The sequence below is a fragment of the Musa acuminata genome, chromosome BXJ3-8 (assembly GCF_036884655.1).
Source record: "Musa acuminata AAA Group cultivar baxijiao chromosome BXJ3-8, Cavendish_Baxijiao_AAA, whole genome shotgun sequence".
NCBI lineage: Eukaryota > Viridiplantae > Streptophyta > Magnoliopsida > Zingiberales > Musaceae > Musa > Musa acuminata.
Window position 1 is genome coordinate 30,848,479 of NC_088356.1, and position 18,816 is coordinate 30,867,294.

The window sequence follows — 18,816 nt, forward strand, 5'->3', positions numbered from 1 at the left end:
GGTCGAGTCAGCAGTAGTATCTTGCTTGGAACTCTTCCATCACACTGCTCCTCCATTCAAGGTGTACACGTACCCCGAATTCGACTTTCTATTATCGACATCAGACTAAAAACTTGAGTCTGTGTAGCCTTTAACCTTAAGGCTACTACCTCCATATACTAGTAAAAGATCCTTAGTCCTTCTTAAGTACTTAAGGATACACTTTACTGCTTTCCAATGCTCCAAGCCTGGATCCGCTTGATACCTGCTCGTGACACTCAGAGCATGCGCTATATCAGGCCTAGTACATAGCATGGCATACATGATAGACCCTATTGCTGAGGCATAAGGTATCATATTCATGTTCGCCCTTTCTTCTGGAGTCTTTGGGGACATACTCGTAGAAAGCGATATCCCATGTCTCATCGGTATGAGACCTCTCTTGGAATTTTCCATGCCAAACCTTTTGACAATGGTTTCTATGTACCTGGACTGGGACAAGCCAAGCATCCTCTTGGATCTATCTCTATAGATTCTAATCCCCAAGATATAGGATGCTTCCCCTAAGTCCTTCATGGAGAAGTGTCTAGATAACCAAGCCTTTACTCTGGATAGCATTCCTACGTCGTTCCCAATGATGAGGATGTCATCCACATATAACACCAAAAAAGGTAATAACGCTCCCACTTACCTTCCTGTACATACAAGGCTCATCTTCGTTCTTAACGAAGTCATAAGATCTGATTGCCTCATCAAATCTTATGTTCCAACTTCGGGAAGCTTGCTTTAGTCCACAAATGGATCTAAGCAACCTACACACCTTATCTGGGCAGTTCTTGGACACGAATCCCTTAGGTTACATCATATACACCTCCTCCTCGAGGTTCCCATTGAGGAATATGGTTTTCACATCCATCTACCAGATCTCATAATCATAGTGTGCTGCAATAGCCAATAGAATTTTGATGGAATTTAGCATTGCTACGGGTGAGAAGGTTTCGTCGTAGTCAACACCTTGTCTTTGACGATACCCCTTAGCCACTAGCCTTGCTTTATAGGTCTCTACCTTTCCATCTACTCCGATCTTTTTCTTAAAGATCCACTTGCAACCGATGGGTACAATACCTTCGGGCGCATCAACTAGGTTCCAAACCTTATTAGAGTACATAGAATCCATCTCAGAATTCATGGCTTCTTGCCACTTCCCGGAGTCTATACTCATAATAGCCTCCTCGTAGGTCTGAGGATCAATATCCTCAACATCCTCTCCTCTAATATGTCCCACATATCCTTCAGGAGGATGGGATACTCTATCAGACCTGCGTAAAGTTGAAACTTGTGTATTAGGTACCTGAACAGACTCGGGCTGTAGAGTGGTGCTTGAGCTTGGTTCTCCAACCTCGCTCAACTCTATCATTCTCTCACTGTCTCCGCCAAGAATGTGTTCCTTCTCAAGGAACACTACTCTCTTAGCTACAAAGACCTTTTGGTCCTCGAGATGATAGAAATAATACCCACAAGTTTCCTTAGGGTATCCCACAAATTTGCATCGCTCTGTCATTGATTCTAACTTATCGGGGTTATGTCTTTTAACGTGGGCAAGGCAGCCCCAAATCTTAACAACCTTAAGATCAGGCTTCTTCCCTTTTCATATCTCATATGGTGTAGACACTACCGACTTAGTTGGAACTCTGTTCAGAAGGTAAGCTGCGGTTTCTAGGGCATATCCCTAGAATGAGATGGGTAGGTCAGCGAAACTCATCATGGACCGTACCATATCTAATAACGTACGATTTCTCCTTTCAGAGACACCATTGAGCTGAGGTGTATAAGGAGGTGTCCATTGGGATAATATCCCATGGTCCTTGAGGAACTGAGTAAACTCTGTACTTAAGTACTCACCTTCTCGATCTGATCGAAGAGTTTTGATACTCTTTCCGATCTGGTTCTCCACCTCATTCTTATACTCTCTGAATTTCTCAAAGACCTCGAACATGTACTTCATTAAGTACACATATCCATACCTTGAGAAATCATCAGTAAATGTAATGAAGTAGGAGTAACCTCTAATGGCATGAGTTGACATGGGTCCACATACATCACTATGTATGAGTTCCAACAACTCAGTGGCTCTCTCTCCAATTCCACTAAATGGAGAGTTGGTCAGTTTTCCACGAATGCAAAGCTTACAAGTTGCATATGACACATAGTTGAATGGATCTAGATATCCATCATTTAGCAACTTTTGAATCATTCCCTTATGGATATGACCTAGCCTACAATGCCATAGGTATGCACTATGTTGAATCTCATATTTTGATGATGAAACCAATTGATAATTATATTTATGTTTAACTATATTTTGAGTGATGCAGGTCTACTCGATCAGGATTAGACAATTAAGGCAGGAGGAATTGACGTTGCGCCGGAGGAGATCACGTTAGGATATTGGATGGCAGAAGGCTTCGGACGTCGGGCATCGAGCCAAGAGCGGAATTACGCCAAGGATATCGGCGTTGCGGAGGTCAACCGCTGATTGGGCAACAAGCCGCAAGAGAGGACGATGCACCGAAGAATCGGACGAAGCGCCAACCAATGACGTGCCGGGCAACAGAATGTCAATTTGCTTTATAATAATTGTCTAGATCGGAGTAGAGTTTTTGCTTGTGTATGCAGGATTAACTACGATAATGACGAAGACATAAAGCAAAACAAAGTGTCGGAGTCAAGCACGAAGGATTCATTGCGAGTTCGAGAGTTCGACGGAAGTCCGAAGGTTCGTCGGGAATGCTGTCGGAACTAGCCAAGAATGAGTAGGGAGCTTGCCGAAGGGTTTTTCGGAAGCTCGCTGGAAGGTTCGTTGGAAGTTCGCGGAGCTCGCCGAGAAAGATCAGAGCTTGCCGAAGAAGCTCATCAGAACTCGCCAAGATCAAATCGTGAAGTCTAGGAGCTTGCCGGGAGTCCGCAGAATGGTTTCCGAGAGTTTATCGGAAGACCGCCGGAAGTTCGCCGGAAGAAGTCTTGACTTACGAACTTTGTAATAGCTTAGAAAATGTCTTTAAATTCGTAGTTAGCACGTTAATTAGGGTTAAAATTAGGTGTTAATCCTATAACCCAAGTAGGGGCCAATTGGGCCCGAGTTCGGACTGGTTTGGGCCAAGTTTGGAGCCCAACCAGTGAGCTGATTTGGCCTAGGCGGTGGCACCGCCTAGGCTGGGCGGTGGGCGGTGGCACCGCTTGGCTGGGCGGTGGCACCGCCAGCATCGGGAACATAAGAGAATTCAAATTTTTGGAGCCCAAATTTGAATCCTCTTGAGGCCTATAAATACCCCTTAAGTCTCAACTGAGAAGACAACTTTTTGAGCAGCAATTGTTTGAGAGAAAGGCCTTAGAAAAGTCTTAGCTAGTCTTATTTGGCAAACACTTGAAATCACGCACGAGGGAACTAGTAGAGTCAAAGACTCGAAAGTTAACATTTTATTGCATGATTTTGAGCTTTTTCAAATGCAACCAAGCGAGACTATAGGCGACATGTACACCCGTTTCACGGATGTCGTCAATAATCTAAGAGTTCTTGGTAAATCTTTTTCGAATTTTGATCTCGTAAGCAAAATCTTAAGATCCCTTCCAAAAAGGTGGGACTCTAAAATAACTGCAATATAAGAAATAAAAAATTTAAATATTTTTCCACTTGAAGAACTAATTGGTTTATTGATGACATATGAAATGGTGTGCAATGCACATGATGAACACAATGAACACTTGAACCACCTTCCAAAGAACAGGAAGGATTTGGAACCCCGGACAAATGAATACCACTTGAGCAATGACTCAAGTGATGAGGACAATGATGAACTTGAACTTCGAACACTAAATCTTAATAAGTTTACTAAACAAAAATCTAAAATAAATAATGAACTTGAACGGAGGGAGAGGCCAAAGAAGAGGAAGGCAACCAAGGATGAATCAAGAACTTCCAAAGGTGAAACGGAGAATTGGGCTTTGACGGGCTTCGACTACAAGGTAAGTAACTCAACTCTCTTGAATTATTTTGAAATTACTTGATGTTTTCCATGATGCATTTTTTCTTTTCTTTTGAATAATTATTTTTCTTGAAAATTGTATGTTTTATGTTAATAGAATAAAATGTTAGATTTAAATAATCATATATATGTGCTTGAGAAGCAAGAATGTGTATTTTGATGATTTCCATATTAACCTTCAATGATGATGCATGGTTTTTATATGGAAGGCTTGATGATTTTTTTTTAAACCTTGTTTTTTGTTTTCAAACATGATGTATGTTTTTGACATAAGAACAAAACTTGAGCATGCTAATATAAAGTCCATCACATAAATTAAAATTAAAGAAGTTTTAGTTATCTATAAGAATCATTCAAAATTATGTTCAATGAAACCATTGCATAATGATGTAATGAAAATATTAAACATTTTGAAACCATGTTTTAGTGTCATGCATAATGATCATGCTTAATAAATTTTGAAATTATGCATATGAATCTTGTGATTTATGGATTATTGATTTTTACCATAATGAAAGTGCCTTATTAATCTTTGTTGTAATAAATCTTACACTTTCGGTTTTAAACATTATACATGTTTTTATTTGGTATAAGTGAAATAAAATCATATGAATTGAAACAACTAAAAAGAGGAAAATATTTTTTCCTTGAAAAATTATTTTTCTCTATCCTATTGATCTTGATGTTTATTATGATAAATCTATGTATACCATTTTGAATCTCTTGAAAGTAATGTTGATATTTTGATGATTTTGATGATTTAAATTTGAAATGAGTTTTATCAAAATCATGATATTGATTTCTTGGAATAACATGAGATTACCTTTGATGATCATTTTGATTCATGGAATTTTGGATTCATGACTTGGTCTTACATTTATTTATGAGATGGTTGAAATCTTCGTACTTTTGAATTCTTCCCTTCTTCTTTCAATTTTTAAATTTATGCATGTTATATGTTGAAGATTTAAAACCATGTTTTGGTATCATGCATATCTAAGAAATATTGATGTGACAAATTGAATAAGTTGAAAATGAATGATGATTTTTCTCTTGAATATAACTTATGATATTTTTTTTATATAAATCATCATTTTGATTTCTCGACATTCGATACATGAGATTTTATTATAAATCAAAATTTCTCATTAATCGATCTTCTACGATTTTACTTGATATTCTCTTGAGAGGAGATTTTCTAAATGAATCATGATTTTTCCTTGTGAGTTCTTGGAGTTATTACTTGATTTTTCTTTTAAAACAAGATCTCTTCTTTGTACTCCTATGATTTTTCTTGATATTTTATTTAAAGAAGATATTTACTATATGAATCATGTCTTTTGGTATTCAAATGATTTTATCCTTCATGATATGATTTCTTTGTATTTATGGCTTGCATGGCTTGAAATGTTTTGGTATGATGCATGCAATGATGAAATATTCATAAAGTTAAAATGATGTATGCAATACTTATGATAATGATGTACATGATGTATTTATTGCATATGATATGTATCATGAATGCTTTAAATGATGAATGTTTGGTATCATGATCAACATGTTGATAAATGCTTGAAAATTTTAATGTTTGAGTATCATGTATGATATGCTTATTAATGATGATTGATTTATTTTTCGGTATCGTGCATGAAAAATAAGGTTACTGAAATTGTGTATATTTTAATTTGAATATATAATGATGCACAAATAAGAATGATACTTACCTTTGTCATAATATGAAAATTGATATAAGGGTCTTCCCTTTTTTTTTTGACAATGAAAAAGGGGGAGCAAGAATTTCTAGCGTGGACATCATGAAAAAAGGCAAACTAACTAGCTTGCACAATTCAAGATGAAAGCAAAAATTGCACTTCTCAAAAGAGAAGATGCAAATGTAACATTTGCCAAATTGTTTGCTTGCCTCATGTAAAACATTATCTCTTGCTAGTTTGGCATTTTTGCTAGCTTGTATGTTGCAAAACTTGATCACTTTTTCAAACATTTTGCTAGCTTACACTTTGCAAAGAAAGCAAAAATGACACTTCTAGAAGAAAGAGCTTGTTATTTTGAACATCACAAGCTTGTCTATCTTAAGAAACAAAAATTGCAAAAGTGCTATCTTGCCTATCTCAAGAAGCAAAACTTACAACCTGCACATTGCAATAGGAAGCAAGAATTATGAGCTTACACAAGAAAGCTATCTTGCATTTGCTTTCGAAATTTTTGCTAGCTTGTATATTGTGAAACTTACATATCGTAAAAATTGCTAGCTTGTAGTCTAAAGAGAAGCGAAAAGTTGCTATCTCAAAAGAAGCAAATGTGCTATCTTGCCTATCTTAAGAGGCAAAAATGCTAACTTGCACATCTAGCAAAACTTGACAAATTTGCATATTTCAAGAAGCAAGAGTTGCTTTCTTGAACATCTAAAATATTGCTAGCTTGCATGATATAGAACTTGCTATCTTGAACATTACCAAAAGTGCTATCTTGTATGTTGTAAAACTTGCATATCTAAAACTTGATAGCTTGAATGTCCTAAGCATGATGCATTACTTGCTAAATTTTCTAGCTTCAAAATTGCATAATGATAAACTTATATTACAAACACAAAGAATAGTTGTACTTCTCCTTTTTGTTGATGACAAAGGGGGAGAAGTATGTTGATGACATGATATGCATAAGTCTATGCATGAGTTCATAATGACGTGTTGCAAGTATTCATGATGAATATTGCAATGACTTGAATTCAGTTTGAATTCAAGGTTCTATCAATATGGCATATTGATAGGGGGAGTTTGTTTAAACTCCGGGAGTCAAGTTTAACTCCGTCATCAATTGGTTGTCATCATCAAAAAGGGGGAGATTGTTAAATCTCATATTTTGATGATGAAACCAATTGATAATTATGTTTATGTTTAACTATATTTTGAGTGATGCAGGTCTACTCGATCAGGATTAGACAATTAAGGCAGGAGGAATTGACGTTGCGCCGGTGGAGATCACATTAGGATATTGGATGGCAGAAGGCTTCGGACGTCGGGCATCGGGCCAAGAGCGGAATTATGCCAAGGATATCGGCGTTGTGGAGGTCAACCGCTGATTGGGCAACAAGCCGCAAGAGAGGACAATGCAACGAAGAATCGAACGAAGCGCCAACCAATGACGTGTCGGGCAACAGAATGTCAATTCGCTTTATAATAATTGTCTAGATCGGAGTAGAGTTTTTGCTTGTGTGTGCAGGATTAACTACGATAACGACGAAGACATAAAGCAAAACAAAGTGTCGGAGTCAAGCACGAAGGATTCATTGCGAGTTCGAGAGTTCGATGGAAGTCCGAAGGTTCGTCGGGAATGCTGCCGGAACTAGCCAAGAATGAGTAGGGAGCTTGCCGAAGGGTTTTTCGGAAGCTCGCCGGAAGGTTCGTTGGAAGTTCGCGGAGCTCGCCGAGAAAGATCGGAGCTTGCCGAAGAAGCTCATCGAAACTCACCAAGATCAAATCGTGAAGTCTAGGAGCTTGCCGGGAGTCCGCAGAATGGTTTCCGAGAGCTTATCGGAAGACCGCCGGAAGTTCGCCGGAAGCTCGCCGGAAGAAGTCTTGACTTATGAACTTTGTAATAGCTTAGAAAATGTCTTTAAATTCATAATTAGCATGTTAATTAGGGTTATAATTAGGTATAACCCACGTAGGGGCCAATTGGGCCCGAGTTCGGACTGGTTTGGGCCAAGTTTGGAGCCCAACCAGTGAGCTGATTTAGCCTAGGCAGTGGCACCGCCTAGGCTGGGCGGTTGCACCGCCCAGCACCCGAGCGCTGGGCGGTGGCACCGCTTGGCTGGGCGGTGGCACCGCCAGCATCGGGAACATAAGAGAATTCAAATTTTTGGAGCCCAAATTTGAATCCTCTTGAGGCCTATAAATACCCCTCAAGTCTCAGCTGAGAAGACAACTTTTTGAGCAGCAATTGTTTGAGAGAAAGGCCTTAGAAAAGTCTTAGCTAGTCTTGTTTTCAATTTGCTAGTGTTCACCTCCTTCTTTCTTGCTGAAAATCTGTAAGAGAGTGAACCGCTTGTAAAAAGTTGTAAGAGGGGTATTCACCCTTCCCTTTCAAGAGATTTGCTAGTGGAAGGTGGGAGCCTCATCGAAGAGGGGCCTCGCAAGTGGATGTAGGTCACTTGACTGAACCACTTTAAAAATGGCGTAATCTCTGGTTTGCATTTCATTACTGCTATTTACATTACTGCAAACCTTCTTACTTGCTTTATTTCCTCATTACATTTGTTGCACAACTTTGTGAATACGCTTTCAAGTTAAGCACATCCGATTCCGATTTTTATCGTACGAAAGATTTGTCGAAACCAACGTTTTAAGCCGCTGCACTAATTCACCCCGCCCTCTTAGTGCCGCTCCGATCCTAACACACTGTTCACCTCATCTCGTTTCTTCTTAGACACTTACATTCATGATATGTGGAGTAGTGTCTTGCATAAACAAACCTTTATGCAATATTCCTCTCATCAATCTCCCCTCGGCTTTGCTAGAATTTATAATAAATTGTAGATGTAATAAGCAATACTGGTATCCAATACCAATGCACTATCACAAAAATCTGTCAATTGGAGATTGATCATGAATGTACCTAAAGCTTCTCCAAGCTTCTATTTCGCCCTTTCTGTAAGGTACTCTTTGTAATTCCTCTTCCAATGCCCATCTTTACCACAGTGGAAGCACTGACCTTTGTCCTTTGCTGGGTCTTTCTTAGCAACCTTTGCTTTACTTGGTTTGCCCTTGCCCTTTCCCTTCTTAAGGGACCTTTCTGCTTTCCTTTTCTTTCTGGTCTCACCAGTGTAGAGAACTGGCTTCTCTTTCTTAATAGTACTCTCTGCCTCCCTCAACATATTGAGGAGCTTTGGGAGAGTCACCTCAAGCTTGTTCATATTAAAATTCATTGTGAACTGTGAAAAGGAATCTGGTAGGGACTGAAGCACAATGTCCACACACAAGTTATCCTCTAGGACCATTCCTAGACCCGTGAGTTTCTCTATCCACTCAATCATCTTTAGGACATGGTTCTGAACCGGTGTCCCTTCAGTCATCCTAGCGCGGAAGAGGCTCTTAGATATCTCATATCGCTGAGTCCTTTCCTGTTCCTCAAACAATTTAGGGACATGTATGAGAATGGATCTGGCATCCATCTTTTCATGTTGTCTCTGTAACTCAGGAGTCATAAAGCCCAAGCACTGAGCAAGAGTGGAGTCATCAATGTACTTCACGTAGCGAGCGATCTCATCCTCGTTTGCCCCTTCTTTGGGCGCAAGCATCACTGAATCAAGGACGTACACGATTTTCTCCGCTGTGAGAACAATTCTCAAGTTACGGAGCCAATCCGTATAATTTGGACTAGTGAGGCGGTTGACATCAAGTATGCCACGTAAGGGATATGAAAGCGACATTTTCTGAAAATAAAGATGCAGCAGAAATGAATAACATGCAAATTTTGCAAGAAATAAACTATCAAGATATGGACTTCTATCTTAATATGCTCCCACTATTTTACTAACGAGTCACGCGACACCCTCAGCACGTGAAACGGAAGTCTCCGGCAGACTTCTAGTGGGGATCAGGATCCAATCAGCGTCTTAGTGTAACCTCGAGGGACTCGACCAATCACACTAAGCCTAAAAGGTAGGCAACTCTTGCCGATCACAACTCCTTGTGATTCCCGTCCTGTTCGGCCTCCGAATCACCATGGCCTCGAGGGACTCGACCAACCATGATGCTCGGTTAAGTCAACACCTTCGTTACAAGATGAGTCTGATTTAATGATATACCCTCGAGGGACTCGACCAAGCATACCATGCCCTCAGGTCACTGGTGACATCTCTATGTCGTAAGCAAGATAGCGAATCGCGATATAGGTGAGTCTCGAGGGACTCGACCAACTCAACCTACACCGGGAATTGGTTCCTACTTATAACGAAGGAAGGCCACGTGGGTCAATCTAATTGCCTCACGTTTACCGACTTAATATTATCGAGAGATGTTTCTATGATTTGGTCTCCTAATATGACATGTCACACATATACATATTTAATATATATCTACATCGCATGCAAATATATATACAGAGTGTAGTGTCCACTTTCTCTTCGCCGCCAAATAAAGACAAGAACCACTTGTAGTGTCCACCAGCTGGCAACAGCTGGATGTATTTACTTTCCTTAGTGTCTAAGTAAGAAAGAGCTGAGCCTCGGGGAGCCGCTCGTAGTGTCTACCAGCTGGCAACAGCTGGATGTACTTACTTTTCTTAGTAACTAAGTAAGAACGAGCTGAGCCTCGGGGAGCCGCTCGAAAGCTGGCAACAGCTGGACGAAGGAATATAAAAGGGAACGGATATAAGTGCGATGGGGCCCAATGAGCACCCGGCTCTATCCTTCCTTTCTATATAAACCCTCGCTCATGCTCTTGCAAGGCATCGGTAGACAACCAGAGTCTTACTTGAGCTCAACCTTGTAAGCTTTTAAAGTTCCTAGTTCTAAGTTCTGAGTTCCTAGTTTTAAGAATTAAACTTTCTTTTGTGTCCATTCATATGTTTTAATCGCTTCCATTCCAGTCTTACTTGAGCTCAACCTTGTAAGCTTTTAAAGTTCCTAGTTCTAAGTTCTGAGTTCCTAGTTTTAAGAATTAAACTTTCTTTTGTGTCCATTCTTTGGTGTTGTTGTATCATCAGCGTTGTTGTAGCTAATTCTGTTTGATGTTGAGGCCGCCTTGTAATTTTCAAAACTGATGGAGATCCTTCCATCAATGAGATTCCTGCTCCTGAGTTCAGCAGGTTGCATGGGGATTGACACCTGAGTAGGTCTTATTGTCCAATCCCTTCCTCTTATGTCTGCTGTGGAGTACCTTCTTCCTGGTAAAGCCCTTACGCCATGACTGAGCCTCGGGGAGCCGCTCGAAAGCTGGCAACAGCTGGACGAAGGAATATAAAAGGGAACGGATATAAGTGCGATGGGGCCCAATGAGCACCCGGCTCTATCCTTCCTTTCTATATAAACCCTCGCTCATGCTCTTGCAAGGCATCGGTAGACAACCAGAGTCTTACTTGAGCTCAACCTTGTAAGCTTTTAAAGTTCCTAGTTCTAAGTTCTGAGTTCCTAGTTTTAAGAATTAAACTTTCTTTGGTGTCAGATGTCTAAGAGGCTTATCTTCTACCACGAAGTCTTGATTCTTAATTTCCAGCTTGCATGTTATTTTGTTCTTTTTCCAGTATTTGAGGGGATCTTCTCCAATATAACCTTGGGCCTTTAATTGATCCAATAAGCTTCCAAACTTGGCCTTTATGCTTTCATTACTTTGTTGAGTTTCTGCTGAATATAGTACTGATTCCTGGATCTGGATATAATCATCTTCTTCCAGATCTAGCTCCTCTATTGCTGCGGCTGTTGAGATATATCTAGTATGTGTATAAGCAATCACACTAGATGATCATGGACCACAACCTAATATGATTAGGCCCGAGCTAGTAGGCCTAATCACTTACATCAAGATCTATGTGTGCAACGGTGCATCTTCATGCCCTGTGATCGTCCATCTCGTCCTCGTCGGTTCCGTCGACATCTTGATGCATCTTCATGCATCACGATTGTCCGTCTCGTGGGTCCCGCTATCGCATCCACGCTCCCGCTGCGCCTCTTCATGTGATTACAACTTAATCATAAGCACGCAGGCCCGACAATAAACGAGAAATATAATGGAGGCTCGTAGACCTCAATAATAATAATCACAAGTACACACATCACACGGTCCATGATCATCCGTCCACACATCATACATCACATGTATAAATAATCATCATCATGTAAGACTACTAGATAATAATAAAAATAATAATCAACTAAACCTTTTAATTAATTAATATTTTCTGAAATCAGGGACATGTAGGGAATTTCTGAATTTATTGGGGTATTTTCGTAATTTTGATAAAAGACAGAAACTGGAATTTCTCAAATTCCGAGGGGCAAAACTGTCTTTTGCCCAGAAAACCCTAATGCCCTACTACCATTTGCTGCTGCCGCCGCCGCCGCCAGGCGGGGCGCTGCCCTCGCCTGCGGGCGGCACGCCCGCTGGCGGCGCTGCCGCTGCAGGTGGGCGCCCCCGCAGGCGGTGCTGCCCCTGCAGGTTGGCGCCCCTGCGGGCGCCGCCGCCTCCGCGGGCGGTTCTGCCCACGAGGCAGCGCCCGCAGGCGGTGCTGCCTCGCTGACGGCCGCCCCTGCGGGGTTTTTGCCCGTGGGAGCAGCGGCCACAGGCGCCGCTGCCCTGCGGTGCCTCAGCCCGCGCTGCTGCCCCGCGGCGCCTCTGCCCGCGGGCTCAGCGGCCGCAGGCGCCGCTACCCGCGGGCTGCCAGCCCCGCCGGCCGCAAGCCTGCTGCAAGCAGACCGCCGGCCGGCTGCTGCAGGCACAGCGCTTGCGCATGCGCCGGCGCTGTGCTGCCTGGCTGCGGCTGCGGCTGCCGCTGCAGGTGGCTGCAGGAATGCAGATCGAGGGCAGCAACTGTTGCTGCCCTTCCTCGCTTTTGCATCAACGATTTTGACGTCAAAATTCTTCCTAAACACAACACACGCAGTTCAAAACCAATCATTCGCACGAACAACCTGACTTTGATACCACTGTTGGGAAATCTTGGGGGCGACATCATATGCGTAGTGGAAGAACAAGAAAACAAAATCCTCGATTCCCAAAGAGATGTTCGTCGTCGTGCGAAGATTGGTGCGCAAAGTCCGCGAAACTTAAAACTGCGTATAGAGTAGATTGTGTTACCTAGGAAGATCGTATATCCCTGTTTCCTTGCAGATCCTTAGGAGAGGGTGAAGGAGGTCAAGCGTCCTCCTCTCTAGCGGTGATCCACACAGCAGGGTTGTGACGACGCTCCTCAAAACTCCAAGCCTGAGGCTCTGAATCCCTCCTATTTATAGAGGTCCCCTGTCAAACCCTAATGGGTCCTCCCCTAGTGGGTATTGGATCTGCATCTAATAAGACAAGGGCTCCGTCGGATATCTCATATCCGAACCTCTACTCATCACAATACCTACCATATGTGTGTGACCATCTAGGCCCAATATCGAGCTGGCCGTGAGTCATACCTGTCAGAACTCCTTCTAACTCAGTGAATTATTATCTCTGTAATAATTCACTCGACTCATCGACTACGAACGTACTAGGCCACTACGCCATAGTCTCCAAACGATACAGGGGAATCCAATCCATTGGACCTGTCTGTCCTCAGTTACCGTGTACCTATAATCCCTTATTCATCTAATATCCCAGAGACCGTATATCGAGCATGGTGTTGTCAGACCCATACGGTTTCTACTCGAGTCTCGCTCTAATCGGATTCTCCCGGAGAACTCTTTCTCTCTCAACCCGAATGACCGTGGCCAGGGATTTGTCTGAGCAAGAACACATGGGATATTCCTCTCATGACGCCGAGAGTGGATGATCTTCTATCGACACTCAATAGCCCTCGTAAGGTTGACTACCACTCCCAATGACCAGTTGTACTAGATCTGGGACAGCCAAACCTATAAGTCTGGTATCAAAGAGTGGAGCACTCATATAGGACATCCTTGGTGTCTCAAGTCTAAGGACCAGATACACCACTAGGACTACGGAATCGCTGTCTGACAATAAGGCATCATCAACCATCCAGTATTCCGTAAGCGGATCAATCAGTGAACTCATTCTCCAATGAGCACCTGTACTGTATCCCTAGTGTCCCTACACGAGCAGCTATGAGACCAACTGCATCCATCATATGGACGGGTATACAGCACACCAGTCTGTCCGGTTATCACGATGTCCCTCTCGAGTAACCTATGACCGGGATTATTTAGGATATGTGTTTAAAGGTGAATCGATCTCATTATAGTGATCTCATCACGATCCGATTCCCATTGCACAAATCCAAGGACATCACAATATATATATATATATATATATATATATATATATATATATATATATATATATATATATATATATATATGTATTTATGCAATAGTTATAAAGTGATATACGCCAAAATATAATAAGCAAAAAGATTCTGTATCAAGTCACACGTGCCATCACTCACGTGATTGGCTTGTTGGTCACCTATGACTAGCAAAGAGGAGTGCAACAAGAGGACTTCCCAAGGGTTCACCCATCCTAGTACCACTCTCGCCCAAGCACGCTTAACTTCGGAGTTTTGATGGGATCCAATGCTTTAGTGATGGTATGATCGCACTTATTTTGTGTGCGTCGTCCCTCGCCTTTGTGCACATCGCGGACGACGTATCGATGACCGGAGCCCCTTGTGCGCCCCTAAACCTCTCGAACAATCTCGGTATCGCTATTGTCGGATCTCTCCGATGCCCACGAGGCTGACTGCGTACCAGACATGATAAGCACGCACCAAAACCATCAGGACATTCTAGAACGTACTCGGAATCACTCTTGTGACCCTAGTCCGGAAAGCTCTCTCCGAGCCCCACGAGACTAACTGCGTACTGGTCACGGCAAATTTCAAGTCCCAAAACCATCGCCTCGGAAGTCTACTGGGGAGGTTTACGTCGCTCAGGGCGCAAAAAGGAGTGCAACACGAGGTCACCCATCCAAGTACTACTCTCGCCCAAGCACGCTTAACTTCGGAGTTCTGATGGGATCCAGTGCTTTAGTGCCAATATGATCACACTCATTTTATGTACATCTTCCCTCACCTTTATGCATGTCACAGACGGCGTATCGATGATCGGAGTCCCTTGCGCGCCCTGAAACCTCTCGAACGATCTTGGAATCGCTATTGTTGGCTCTCTATAAGCCCCACGAGGCCGACTGCGTACTAGACATGACAAGCATGTGTCGAAACTATTGGGACTTTCTCGAACGAACTTGGAATCGTTATTGCGACCCCAGTCCGCAAAGCTCTCTCCGAGCCCTACAAGATTGACGGCATAGCGGTCATGACAAATTCCGAGGCCCAAAACCATTGCCTCGGAGGTCTATAGGAGAGGTTTTCGTCGCTTGGGGCGCAAAAAGGAGTGCTGTTAGGATCAAGAGCACTAAGAGGGGGGGGGGGGGGTGTTTGAATTAGTGTAGCGGAAAACTTTCGACAATTAAAACTGCGTTCGTACGTTGAAATCTGATTCCCACGTAAAAGTTGTTTCGTGCAGATAATAACTTTGAAAGCTTACGGAAAAATATTTGAAGTAAAGTAAGCAGGCGTTTGCAGTTAAGATAAATAGCACAAAGGAAATGCAAACCAGATTTTAGAGTGGTTCGGTCAAACGTGACCTACATCCACTTTCGGCTTCCTCCTCCGACGAGGTCACTAACGTCCACTAGAGGCCTTCCTTCAATAGGCGAAGGCCAACCACCCTTTTACAGTTTCACTCCTTTTGATGGGCTTAGGAGACAACCATTACAGAATTTCTCTCCTCTCTTGAAAGCTCATTGGAAGAAAAGAGGGAGAACTTCTAGCCTTTACAATACTTCTGAGCTCTAAAAATCACATAGTAAGATTGGATTTTCGGTCCTTTTGGTTGCCCTTTCATGTAGGAAAGGGTGAGGTTTATATAGGCCCCAAACTGGTTTGAATTTGGAGCTCAAAAGTGTCTTTTCCCGGATTTCCGGGGTCCTGGCGGTACTACCTCCTGACTAGGGCGGTACAATCGCTTGACAGCTCGGAGACTGAGCCTCTGGGCGGTGCCACTACCTGACTGGGGTGGTTGCACCGCCCAGTCTCGCTCAGAGACTAAGCCTAAGCGGTGCCACCGCCCAGCTTTCTTGGGAGACTATCTCCTTGGTGGTGCCACCGCCTAGCAGGAATTCTGATCCGAATGGGTTGATCCATTCGGCCTAATTTGGGTCTATCAAGGGCCTAATTGCTCCCAGATTAAGTTAATGGGATCACCTCCCATTCCTAACTTAATCTACATGCTAACTATGATATTTCTTAAGACATTTACTGCAACTTGCTCTGGTGCATCAATCGCTTCTTCCGGCGAACTTCCGGCAAACATCCGACGAACCTTCGGCGATGCTCCGGTGGACTTCCGACAAACTCCTGGACTTGCGACGATTCACTTGGCTAGTTCTGATGAGCTTCTTTGGAAAGCTCCTGGACTTCTCGGATTTGTTCCCGTAGAACCTCCGATGACCGTCCGGACTTCCGTCGAACTCTCGAGCCCCTAACGTGATCATAGTCTTGACTCCAGCACAACTCCTACTACATGTCTTACTTCCATCGTAGTTAATCCTGCACATGTAAAACAAAACTTCAATCGAGACAAATAATCCTAAGCAATTAACCAAATTGTCCGGCATGTCATTGGTCCCTCGACGCTTCGTCCGATTCTTCGGCGCATCGTCCTCTCCTGCGGCTTATTGCCCAATCGGCCAGTTGACTCCGTAACTCCGATATCCTTGGCACAATACCCGCTCTTCTTGGCCCAATGCCCGAGTCCACGGCCCGAAGCCTTCTGTCGATACGTCGACCGATCCACCAGCCCGACGTCCAATCTTCTGACATGTTCCTCTAGCACAACATGATTTTTCTTGCTTTAATTATCTCATCCTGATCGAAGCATCCTGCGTCACTCAAAACACAAATTAAATCATAAACATATATCGAGTGGTTTCATCATCAAAATACGAGATTCAACAATCTTCCCTTTTTTGATGATGACAACCACTTGATGACGGAGTTAACCTTAACTCCCGGAGTTTAAACAAACTCCCCCTATCAATATGCCATATTGATAGAAACTCTTGGATTCAAAAATCCAAGCAACATGTCGTCATAAACTTATGCATAACATGTTATGTCATCAACATACTTCTCCCCCTTTGTCATCAACAAAAAGGAGAAGTACAACTATTCTTGTGTTTGTGATATAAGTTCAACTTATTGCATGAAAAACATAATATCAGGTTTTATCATCATGCAGTTTTGAAGCTAAAAAATTAAGCAAGTGTTACATCATGTTTAGAACATTCAAGCTATCAAGTTTTAGATATGCAAGTTTTACAACATACAAGATAGCAAATTCAAAGATATGCAAGTTGGCATATTTGCTTTTCTTGAGATAAGCACGATAGCACATTTTTGCATTTTCTTGAGGTTTCAAGCTAGCAATTCTTGGTGATATTCAAGATAGCAATTTCTTCTCTTTTGAGAAGTATAATTTTTGTTTTTTTCTTGAATTGTGCAAGCTAGCTATCTCCCCCTTAGTCATTGTAAAAAAGAAGGGAAGACCCTTTCTAAAGAAGGGACGACCCTTTATGTCAATTTCTAAATTATGACAAAGGTGAGTAATCATTCTTATTTCAAAATTCCATAATTGAGATAAACTTTGAATTTAAATTAAGATAATTTTAATCATGATTTACATCATATGCAATACATAACATACATCATAATAAAAAGCATAAGTATTGCATGCATCATTTTAGCAACAAATAGTAGTATTTCATCACATGACAAGATATCAGCAAGTAAAATTACGATGCAAGTTCTTGATATCTTAACATGATGCAAACATGGCATATGACAATCATAGCATTTCGATCATTAATTTATCATATATTTTGATGCAAGCTTCTTTTGATATCTTAACATAATTCAAATTCAAATATGACACTTATAGCATCAATTCATATATTTCTCCCCCCTTGTCATCAACCAAAGGAGAAGTAGCTCTAGCTATTTTAAAAGATATCTAAGTTTTTGTAATATGAAGCTAGATTTTCATCACAACATATAAGCACAAAAGCATAGCAAGATTCTTAAGTTCAATCATGGCAATTCAACACTTGCTTCTTGTGCAAGATTGCACTTTGCTTTTCTTTGCATGTTCTGACTAGCAAAAGCTTTCTCCCCTTTGTTTTTGTCAAAAAGAAGGGAAGAGTACAAGGTAGCCATCATTTGCCTTGAGCTAGCAATCTTTCTCCCCCTATGTCATTGCCGAAAAGAAGGAGAGGAACCAATGATTTAGACTTTTACATAAACTATAAATTTACATCAATCAATATTTCAATCATCATATGATACATAAAAGATAACAATGCAAAGAAATCATGTTATGAAAGATATCAATTGTTAAACATGATATGATAATAGTCTTAAAAATTTCAATTTACGATACATGTGATACATTGCGATACACTAAAAAATTTAATGCGATGTTTTTAAGGATATCAACCTATTTTTGATACAAAGCATGACAAGAGCAATTATATTGCAAGTTTTCTAAGTTTTACATTTTTTGGTTCTTTCGAGATAGCAATTCTTTGCTTCTCTTTATATTGCAAGATTTGCAATTCATTGGTAGTGTTCATGATAGCAAGTTCTTTCAATGAAATGATCGAGCTAGCAAATTTTCCTTCCTTTGAAATATGCAGGCTAGTAAACTAACTCCCCCTTTATCATTATCGAAAAGAAGGGAGAAATCAATGGCTAAAAAATTTAATCATTATACAAGCCATATTACAAAATCATGTCATGATATCAAGAAAATTCAAGAAGGACATGATTCATTTGATAAATATTTTTAATAGAGCAAAAGAATTATATAACCACGGATCATGATTAAAATATATCAATATCATAGATCACATCATGATTCGTGATTCATCATAAAGCAAATTAATTTTCAACCATCACATAAGGCATTTAAAGAATTTTTGAAACATAGGAGAATGATTAATTTAAGCATGCAATGTTTCAATCAAATTCAAGTCATGAATACCAATACTTTCATATT

At 41.4% G+C, this 18,816-nt stretch overlaps 2 pseudogenes; both read right to left on the reverse strand.

Annotated features, from left to right (window-relative positions):
* Positions 1 to 14,183: 14,183 nt before the first annotated feature.
* LOC135647778 (5S ribosomal RNA) lies at positions 14,184 to 14,302 on the reverse strand (annotated as a pseudogene).
* A 341-nt stretch (positions 14,303 to 14,643) lies between these two features.
* LOC135647779 (5S ribosomal RNA) lies at positions 14,644 to 14,749 on the reverse strand (annotated as a pseudogene).
* Positions 14,750 to 18,816: the final 4,067 nt, after the last annotated feature.